Here is an 11171-nt window from a genome sequence, read left to right as displayed (position 1 = left end):
TAAAAATCCACTTTTCTTTATCGTACATCACGGGACACAGAGCACCATAATAATGACTACGGGACACAGAGCACCATAATAATGACTATGTGGGGTGTCCTAAAGCAATGCATCTGAGGGGGAGGGAACACATCATCCCTAGACCCAACGGATCTGAGATTATAAAGCAGCCTGCAACACGCTGTGGCCAAAACCAGTCTCACTTTCAGATTTCACATCCACCTGGTAAAACCTGGTGAACGTATGAACTGAAGACCAAACGGCTGCTTTGCAAACCTGAGCCATAGACACCTGCTGGCGTACTGCCCATGATGCACTAACCCCTCTAGTGGAGTGTGCTCTTAAATCCCAGGGTGGAACCCTGCGCTTTAATCCATAGGCCTGGACAATAGTCTGGCAAATCCACCTGGATATAGATGAACTTGTTGCCGGCTGTCCTCTTTTAGGACCCTCAGGCAAGACAAAAAAACAGTCAGTTTTCCGAAAGGGAGCTGACATTTCCAAGTAAACCTTTATCGCTCTCACCACATCCAGTGAGTGAAGCAACCTTTCCTCCCTAGTCTTAGGGTTAGGAAAAAGGAAGGTAAAATGATATCCTGATTCAAATGAAATTTGGAAACTACCTTTGGTAGAAAATCTGGACGAGGATGCATGACCACCCTGACCTGATGAAGAACCATGAAAGGTTCCTTGCAAGAAAGGGCGGCCAATTCTGACACCCTTCTAGCCGATGTTATAGCTATTAAGAAAGCTAACTTCCTGGTCAATAGGACAAAAGGAATATGCCTAATAGGTTCAAAGGGCTGACTCTGTAAGGTTGAAAGCACCAAATTTAGGTCCCAAGGACATAAAGGTGGTTTAAGCGGTGGCCTCAGGTGCGTTACTCCCTTCACAAAGGTTCGCACCAAAGAATGGGATGCAATTGGTCACTGGAAAAAAAACGATAATGCCAAAATTTGTCCCTTAATTGTCCCTAAAGCGAGCTGCAAGTCTACTCCTGTTTGAAGAAAAGTGAGAACTCTTCCAATCATATACCTACAAGGGTCCCATTTCCTTTTCTCACACCAAGAAATGTATGACTTCCATACTCTGTAATAGATAGCTCTAGAAACTGACTTTCTAGCATTTATCAAAGTGGACAAGACTGAACCCATAATACCACGGTCTTTCAATAGTCTGGTCTCAATAGCCAGGCCATCAAATTCAGCAACCGTAAAGAAGGATGGAATATGGGCCATTGAGACAACAGGTCTGGGCGGCAAGGAAAGACTAACGGGTCCCCTACTGCCAATTTCACCGGCTTCTGTTCCTCCCGTATCCTGCGCAGTAAGTGCGGCAGGATCTGGATCGGAGGGAAGGCATATATCAGGGAATACTGATCCCAAGGAACCACTAACGCGTCCTCCGAGTACCACGACCTCCTGGGCCATGCTGGGGCCACTAAGATGACCATCACCTTCAAGACAATGGCAAAAAAACTGAGGTCCTTCCGGTGTGGGAGGGGTTATATGGGAGGAACCGTCTTACTATTGGTTGCCAGTGTCCAATCACCTATAGGTAAGCGTATAACCCATATAGTCATTATTATGGTGCTCTGTGTCCCGTGATGTACGATAAAGAAATTCTGGATTTTTTTCCTTACAAACAAGGATACCAGGAAGTTTGAATTTTAAATGGAATTTAAAACATTTTATGACTTGATCCTTTGCTTTGGTTTCATTGTTTTATTATTCATTTTATTGTATTTGTAGTGGCGATGTAGCATTGGGATAGGATTGTTTAGTCTATGGTGTACATACTCCTATTATAGGGAGGAGTGCTGTATCTCTTTTTTTATTTTTATTTATTTTTTTCTCATTTACATTTTTTTGTCCCCTATTTTGTTTCTGACATGTAATTATATCTTTTTTCTGTAGATGCTATTTTTCTACATCTGAGAAGCACACTATGATCATTAATGTGTTTTTAGAATGGGAACAAATAAACTATGAGGGTCCAATTACTGAAGTGATTACACCTGTTTTGTATTAATTTTGTCTCTATGTAAAAATGTGTTCTTCCATATATTAATGTGCAGGTAGTTGTACCCAATATGACGAAGCGCGCTAGTCATGTGAAACCTGTTACCTTTCATTCCCTGCCTATGCCACATGTCATTGTGCTTGCTTTTATTGTTATCTCCTGAATAAACCTATTGCATGGGAGGGCGGACATGCACTTCTTTTTTTTTATAACTCATCACTATACCAGCCTGCTGCCATTGTCATGTGATAGCTGTGACAGCAGATCACATGACCATTGTATACAATGGATGGCATGAAAGGAAGCCATCCATTGTTTACAATTGTGTTGCCGGCTGTGATTGGTCACAGTGATCAATCAAAGCCCATCTGTACCATGTGATTAGCTGCGGCCAATCACAGCTGGCAACACAATTGTATATAATGGATGGTATAAAAGGAAGTCATCCATTGTTTACAGCTGTCATGTGATCTGCTGTGATTGGTCATAGCTATCACATGACACTGGCAGCGGGCTGGTATAGTGGCTAGGTCACAGTGGACACAGGACAATTGGTCACAGTGACCAATCACAGCCCATCTGTACCATGTGATTAGCTGTGGCCAATCACAGCTAATCACAACAAAAAACACTGAATGAACCTGTTTTATTCAGTAAAAATGGTTGCTTATACCAGTGAAATCCATTGGTATAAGCAATCATAATGTGTAAAAAAATAAATACAAATAAATACTGATCACTTTCCCAAAGTAGTACAGTGTTACTATGGTAACACTAAATTGCTCTAGTCACAGTGTGTTAATAAAAAAAAAAATTGTAAACAAAAAAAATGTAATGATAAATAAAAAAATTTAAATATTTTTTATATTTTTACATGCTGTCACCAGTCAGTGTCCCTGATGACCGTTACACCAGTTATATAATAACATTGTACTGCACTGGTGACAGTATGTAAAAAAAAATTAGATTTTTTTAATTTTTCATTTTTCAAAAAACTCTGACAAAAAATTACAACTTCAAAGAAAAAACTTGCCATGCCTCTTACTAAATACCTTGGATTGTCTACTTTCCAAAAAGGGGGTCATTTGGGGGGTATTTGTACTGACTGTCCTGGCGTTTTTTTGCCTCAAGAAATGGGATAAGCCGTCAGTACATCAGGATTGATCAATTTTTCATTTCAATATTTCTTTATCGATTTATAAAAAGGTATAGACCAGGGGTAGGCAACCTGGGGCCCTCCAGCTATTGTGGAACTACATTTCCCATGAGGCATTGCAAGGCTGGCAGTTACAATTACTCCCAGAGGCATGATAGGACTTGTAGTTCTGCAACAACTGGAGGGCCCCAGGTTGCCTACCCCTGGTATAGACAATACAACAGAGAAGGACATTTGAGGTACCTTGACTGAGTACAATTGATATACAATGGTGCACATACAAAGTAAGGCATTCAGTTTCCTTACGTCAAATGATACCACTCTTGGGTCTATGTATTACATCTAAAAATGTCCTTACACAAAATTAGAGTTTGTGGTTAGGGTGTAAGAAAAACCATAGGTAACAAGATTATGTTACAAAACAACAAAACAGCACAGTCAATGGGTTTGAGTCGAGTTTCGAACTCTGTACAGTCCGTAGAGAATGTGTTGTACCAGTCAAACCATATTTTCCACTAAGAGTTAGCAGTTTGATATCTACCCTATATAGAGGCGAACAACTCATATGTGGCATGCATGTGGGCGGTCAGTACGGCAACTTCTATTGGGGGTTTGAGGCTGATGAACTTGGCTTGAGCTAGCATACCAGGGCTAATGGTATGATATAGTTGAAGGTTTTAGGTTGTCATATCATCAGGAGGGTCAAAGTCATCCCAATCCCCACGGTTATGATTCTGGACTTGATGACGTTGAGGGCACTGTACTAATGGGTCTAGGATGTTCTTTCTCTTTTCGTACCCTGGATGAAGGCTTAGCACTGCTGAGAGAATGGATCTGTTGCCCTTCGTGATCACCAGTTTTACCAGGTGGCCCCACTTCTATGGGATCTAATGGTTGCGGAGGGGTTTGGTTATAGTAGAAAGATTCTTTCATTGAAGCATAGTGTATTTTGACAGGTCAGCGAAGAAAGCTAAGTTGGCATATATTTGGGGATAAATAGCCAGATTCTTTGTGACGCTGATGAGGTTTTCTTTCACGTGGTAAAAACTGAATACAGACTATCGTATCCCTTGGAATGGTTTCTGGTAGATGAGGCGGTTTGGGTAGTCGGTGTATGTGATCAATTATCAGTTCCCCTCCGTGTCAGGAAGAAATGCCTTCATGAGTTGGGTGAAATATCCCTTTAAAGCGGTTGGCTGGATTGATTCTGCTATGCATAGGCCTTCATAGGGTGTGGTACAACCCGGCGTTCTAAGATGCAAAGTTTTCGGTTTACAGTATTCTTCTGGTGAAGTCTCTAGGTTGAGATCTTCCCGCATGAGGATGCCTGTGGGAGAGGTAGTGTTTTGTTTTTACAGCCAGTGAAGGTAAATTTAGGCAGGCCTAGCAGTGAGTTAAGCCTGTTTATTTTGATCTAGGGGGCTGGGAGTGGTTCAGAGTAGCAGCAGGTGACTGACATGCACTTTATCTCTCTGGCACCTCCTCTGTTTCTAGAGGGTTCTGGAAAAGAGGCAGGGCAGAGGATTGGAGTGGCATGGAGTGTATCTGGGAGCCCTGACCAATCCCCAACTAGGATTGGCAGGGGGACGGCCTCCTATATATACCCAGGGTCAGCCTTCTGGGAGAGGAGTTGTTGGGTGTAAGAACTGAGTGATGGAGTGTTAGGCTGTCATGGCCTTTGAGGAAGCCCCCTTTCTGGGGGGGTGACCTTGGGCCTGGATGTCGGGAGCTGGGAAAGAACCCCTTCATACAACCCTATCTTGGGGTGTCCTGAGCAGGAAGAGGACAGCTGGGAACATTGCCAGGTAAGTCATTCAGGAGGGATCCATTCTGGGTTGGCGAGAGGCATGTCAGGAGTGGATGTGAAGCCAGAGAGAGAGACTGTGATTTCACCAGTGTTTGAGTCAAGTTGCTGCAGCCAGGAGGGTTGGCAGGACTTGCACAGGACTTTCTGGGACCAGTAGTCCACCAAAATTCAGTTAGGACAAAGGTACCTTTTCTTTGCTATTGGTTGCTACACCAAAGAGGACTGCAGACCCCTGCCAGCAAATGGTGGATATTGAACAGTTGGGACTTATTCAGAGTGAGACCTAACCATGTGCTAACGGTGACAGGAATCTAGGATTGTGCAGTAGAGAAAGTGAAGTTGACCCAAGTAATGTGCTGGAGGAGTAAGGAGCTTTAGAGACTGCCAATATAGAATCAATAATCTTATGTTCAAACTAACCAGATCAATTATCTGGGCATCTCATGTCCCTTGTCCCCCATCCAAGTTTAATCCCCTAAATATAAGCAACAAAAACAAGCTGATGGAATGTTCATTGTCTAGCAACGTGTGACTGGAAGTGAATGCCAGGCCGCTCAGGGTGACTACTACTACTACTACTACACTCAGCGACCCCGCTACATATATAAAACTGTAATCTCATTGGCAAACCTCCAGTTTCCTGGAAAGGCACAGACATTTTGGATTAACGTTCCAAAACCAGAGAAGGGTAACTTGTACCTGGATGCAGCTCACTGCTGATCAGGTTAATTAAGGGGTGAGTTTGTGTCGGAGAGTGACTAAGATCTCCAGAGGGACAGCAATGTCATATTCCAGGTTTTTCAGGTTCAGCTGTGCTTCTAGGAATTTTTTTTGCAGTAACCATCCTCCATTCAGGTTCTACAGGTGGGACACTCCTAGGGGAATTAGGATGGTTGGCAGGTTCCGGGATTATCTGCCACTCCTTTAGGAATGATAGACCTTTTTCCAGTTAGTCTACTATGTATGTGGAACCTTAAGTGATGGTGATTTTTGTTGGATAACCTCATCTGTAGCTTATCCTGTGGCTTCTAAGAGCTTAAGTGATGGTAGTAAGACTTTTTCTCTTTTGGGGAGTGTTTTGCAATAGATCTGCAATGAATTGTAGATTTTGATACTGTGAAGGGATGTGCTCTTTATTACGCATCGCATCCATTCGTTTTTCTTTGGCATGGTAAATGTGCAAATGCAGTATCACATCTCTTGGTATCTGTTCTGTACAGTTCAATACAGAAGGGACAGGAGATGAGGAACCCTTTAAAAAGGGATGAAATTTATAGTACATTTCCTCTGTGTTCACTTTATTTATACTGATTTAAATAAACCTTTAATTGGTTTTCATATAGATTGTTTCACGGTTCCATCTACTGTATGCTGCAAGGATAAGCAAAAGTAGTGTGGCTTGATTCACTCTTCAATTTTGCCTCTTGTAACTTGAGACATTCTTTTGACCCAGCTCTGGCCCCCTTTTGATTGTTTAAGTTAAGATTTTCTTGCTCCCCACTCCCCCCACTTTTTTTCTTCCCCCCCAATTTCCCCTTTCTCCCCCCCCACCCCCTTCTTTCCTTCCCCTCTTTTTCCTCCCTATTTTGGTTCTCCCGTTTCCCTCTCCCCTCTCTTCCTACCATTCCCTCCTTCCTCACCCCCCTTTCTTTCTTTCCACTAGTCTTTCCCATCCCCATCCATTTCTCTTTCCCCCCATCTTTTTCACCCCTCACCTTTTGCCCAATTTTCCCTTTCCCATTCTTTCCCCCTTCCCTCTTCCCCTTCCTTCCTTTTCCTCCCCTCACCCCATTCCTCTTTCCTTTTCCTTCCCTAGCCCCCATTTCTCTGATATCACTACTATGTTTACTTTACCACCATCATAACATAGGAGTCTGTTTTCTCTTGCGGGGGACACCGAGTTAATCACCGCGGGCTCCCCAGGCTTCTCCTCCACTGGACTGACTGCCAAAAACTACACAGGTGAATCAGCAGTCTTCTTGGCAGTTTTCTAGGTATGAATTTAAATGTTAGAATACAGTTTATGTTTATACTTATATTTTACTTGAGATAATGTGTCCTCCCTGCCCACTCTCTTTGCCCATGACATGTTGTAGTGTATGTAACAAGCTCTATTAGGATACTATTTCAAAAATTTAAAGCAACACGATTCAGTATATTGAACGTTTTTTTAATGTTACATATTTCTTGGTAATATAATTAATGTTTATATACATTATTTGTCAATAATATGTTTGTATATCTTTGCAGTATATGTACAAATTTGTGCTCCAATCTAAGGCCCTGATGAAGCGGGCTTCCCATGAAACGCGTAGCCCAGTTTTCTCGATTCTTCAGCCAGGACCAGCACATCCTGGATAGACTTTCATTAACTGTGGTTTTAACCAGTTGGAAATTAAAGATTTGTTTATTTTTTTAAGCCTTTGGTATGTGTATTTATTAGACCCTGCACGGTACATGTAAAGTTCCACCCCATTTTTGTTCTCATTTGCTAAGTGACACCAATCAGTGCTGCCTTTCAGTGCCTGACCATCAGTGCATCATATTAGTGCCTCTTCATCAGTGCCCTTCAGTGTCGCCTCATCAGTGCCCATCAGTGAAGGAGAAAAAATACTTATTTACAAAATTTACTGACAGAAACTAAGAATTTGTTTTTCCAAATTTTTTTTTTTTTTTTTTTTTTAGCAAAAAAAAAAAAAAATCATCAGGGAATGCCACAAAAATAAATCTCTATTTGTGTGAAAAAAATAGGATTTTTTATTACAGCTTACCTGTAAAATCCTTTTCTTTTGACGGACATCACGGGACACAGAGCCACAGTAATTACTGATGGGTTATAGGGTATCACTAGGTATTGGACACTGGTCACACCCTAATCAGGAAGTTCAACCCCCTATATAACCCCTCCCCTTCCAGGGATACCTCAGTTTTGTAGCAAAGCAGTATAGGTGTATTAGAAGAGGGGCGGGACCTCTGTGTCCCGTGACGTCCGTCGAAAGAAAAGGATTTTACAGGTAAGCTGTAATAAAAAATCCTATTTTCTTTTCTCGGACATCACGGGACACAGAGCCACAGTAATTACTGATGGGATGTCCCAAAGCAATGCCAACTGAGGGGGGGGAATCACAACCAAGTAGGGTGCTATCAGACCTGAGGACCTTGTACCGCTGTCTGCAGCACACTACGCCCAAAGGCGATATCCTCATGCCTTCTCACATCCACCTGATAGAATCTGGTGAATGTATGAACTGAAGACCAGGTTGCGGCCTTGCAGATCTGAGCCATAGAGGCCCGGTGATGCACTGCCCAAGAAGCACCAATAGCCCTTGTGGAATGTGCCTTGATCTGAAACGGGGGAACCTTCCGTTTCAAACCGTAAGCTTGAATAATCAACTGTCGAATCCATTTAGAAATGGTCGCTTTTGACGCTGCCTGTCCTCTATTGGGACCCTCCGGCAGCACGAACAAGACATCCGTCTTGCGAATCTGAGCAGTTGCCTCCAGATAGGTCTTGACTGCTCTTACTACATCCAAAGAATGTAATGACCTTTCTTCCGAAGAACAAGGTTCTGGAAAAAAGGAAGGTAGCACAATGTCTTGGTTTAGATGAAAATCTGAAACCACCTTCGGTAAAAAACTAGGATGAGGGCGCAGTACCACTCTATCCTTGTGTACAATCAAGTAAGGCTCTTTACAGGAAAGAGCTGCTATTTCTGATACTCTTCTAGCAGAAGAGATACTGACGAGGAAACTAATTTTCCTGGTAGCTAAGACCAAAGGAATCTGACGTATTGGTTCAAAAGGTTGTTTTTGTAACACCGATAGAACCAAGTTCAAGTCCCAGGGGTTTAGGGGCGCCTTAACCGGAGGATTAAGACGCATCACCCCCTGTATAAAGTTTCGGATCAGAGAATGCGAAGCAAGCGGCCGTTGAAACAACACTGATAAGGCCGACACCTGGCCCTTGATGGTACTCAAGGCCAGCTTCATCTCTAATCCTAATTGTAGAAAATTCAGAATTCTACCTATGACATATTTCCTGGGATGCCAACCCCTGGATTCACACCAGGATACATAAGCTTTCCAGACTCTATGATAAATCATTCTGGAAGCTGGCTTCCTTGCATTAATCAAGGTAGATATGACAGGACCTGAAAGCCCACGATTTTTCAGAACGTGGGATTCAATAGCCCACCCGTCAAATCTAGCATTTGTAAGGCATGCTGGAACACCGGACCTTGAGCTAACAGGTCTGGGTGTATCGGTAGGGTCCACCGGGAACCCACCATCATCCCTGCTATTTCTGCTTATCAGGTTCTTCTGGACCAAACGGGGGCCACCAGAAGTGCCGACTTCCCTTCTTGCCTGAGTCTGCGAAGGATCCGTGGCAGTAGCAGAATGGGAGGGAATGCATAAATCGGTGAGAACTGATGCCACGGAATCACCAACGCATCCGTCCTGCCTGCAAGAGGATCCCAGGCAACCGGTAGGAAGGATTTCCCCTTCTGTAGGTTTTCGGGTATGAGCCATCAACTGAGGCTCTAACGCATGGCAAGCGATAGGTGCATTGGAAAGTTTAATGCCTGCACCTTCCTGTTCCAGGTCAACAGAATACTGTGTTGCAACAGTTCTGCTTGGAACTGGGCATAGGGAACTGCTTCGAATGAAGCCACCATCTTCCCCTGCAGCCTCATATAAAGGCGGACAGAAAGACCCTTCTTGGCCCTGACTGTCAGAATCAGCTCCCTTAGAGCAGTGATCTTTGCCTGCAGACACTTCAGTTAAGCAGGAAAACTGGGCACATATAGGCCTGCATCTCTGATGCCTATTGATATCAGAAATTCTCCTCCCTGCAGGACGGAGATTACTGTCTGAATTGATTCCAAACGAAAGGACTGCATCCTTGGGAATCGTTTCAGATCTCTCAAATCCAAAATGGGTCTGTCGTCCCCATTTGGTTTTCGGACCATAGAAAGATTGGAACAGAGTCTCAATCCTTGATCCTTTGTGGGAACCACCACAATGACCTCTAGCGACAAAAGTCGCTTTATCGCTAGAAGGAGCGACTGCTTCTCTTCTGGCTTTCTGGGAACACCTGATCTGAGGAAACGAGGAGAGGGACATTCTTGGAACTCCAGTCTGTACCCTAAGGTTACCGTGGAGATCACCCATCTGTCCTGGAAGTCCTTCTGCCAGGGCCCTGAGAGCTGCAGCAGTCTTTCCCCCCACTCGAGCGAGCGGGGCGCCCCTTCATGAAGAGGTCTTAGTGTCTTGCTTAGAAGACCTTTTCCCCCAGGATTTCTTGTGTCCCTGGGGTTGACTCTTGTTTCTTGCCCCAGACGGAGGAGACCGTCGTGACTGCCTGGAGGCTGATGCCCCTGGCGCTGGGGAAAGAGTCAGTTTAAAAGAGGGACGCTTACTCTTCTTCTTATCAGGTAAGAGAGTGCTTTTCCCACAGGAGATCGTCTTGATATAATTATCCAAGTCCTCTCCAAACAACCTTTCACCACGGAAGGGAAACCCAGCTAGAAGCTTCTTACATGGTGCTTCGGCTGACCAGTTTTTCAACCATAAGATTCTACGTATATGCACCAACCCAAGCAAGAGGCGAGAGGTTTGCACAATAGAATCTCTAATGGCGTCAACAGCATAACATAAAGCCGCAGGAAGGTTAGCAAACCCCTGGGCCTGCTGTTCAGGTAATACTTTGATGACCTGCTTAACATGGTCTCTTAAGTATTGACAGACTCCAATCGCTGCTACTGCAGGTTGGGCCACTGATCCTGCTAAAGAGAACATATCTTTCAATAAGAAGTCCATCTTTTTATCCACAGGATCTTTGAGCATCTGAGCGTTGTCTACAGGACAAGTCAGATTACTATTTACAGAGGAAATGGCCGCATCAATGGCCGGTATTCCCCACCTCTTAATAAACTTTTCTTCCATAGGATAAAGTGTAGAAAACTTTCTCGGCGGAAGAAATCGCTTATCTGGGTGATCCCACTCAGAATAAAGCAGCTTTTCAAGTAAATTATGAACAGGAAAAGCATGTGCTGCTTGGAAAGGTTTCAGTGACCCCAAAGCAGAAGAGGTTATTGTAGTAGTTTCAGGTATGGGCAACTTAAATGTGGAACGGACCAAACCAGTGAGGATCTGCACTAAGACTTTCTCCTCTTGGGAAGTCGC

Source organism: Aquarana catesbeiana, linkage group LG01 (assembly GCF_042186555.1).
Source record: "Aquarana catesbeiana isolate 2022-GZ linkage group LG01, ASM4218655v1, whole genome shotgun sequence".
Lineage (NCBI taxonomy): Eukaryota > Metazoa > Chordata > Amphibia > Anura > Ranidae > Aquarana > Aquarana catesbeiana.
The sequence above is the reverse complement of the archived record's forward strand: the minus strand, read 5'-3'. Positions refer to the sequence as shown.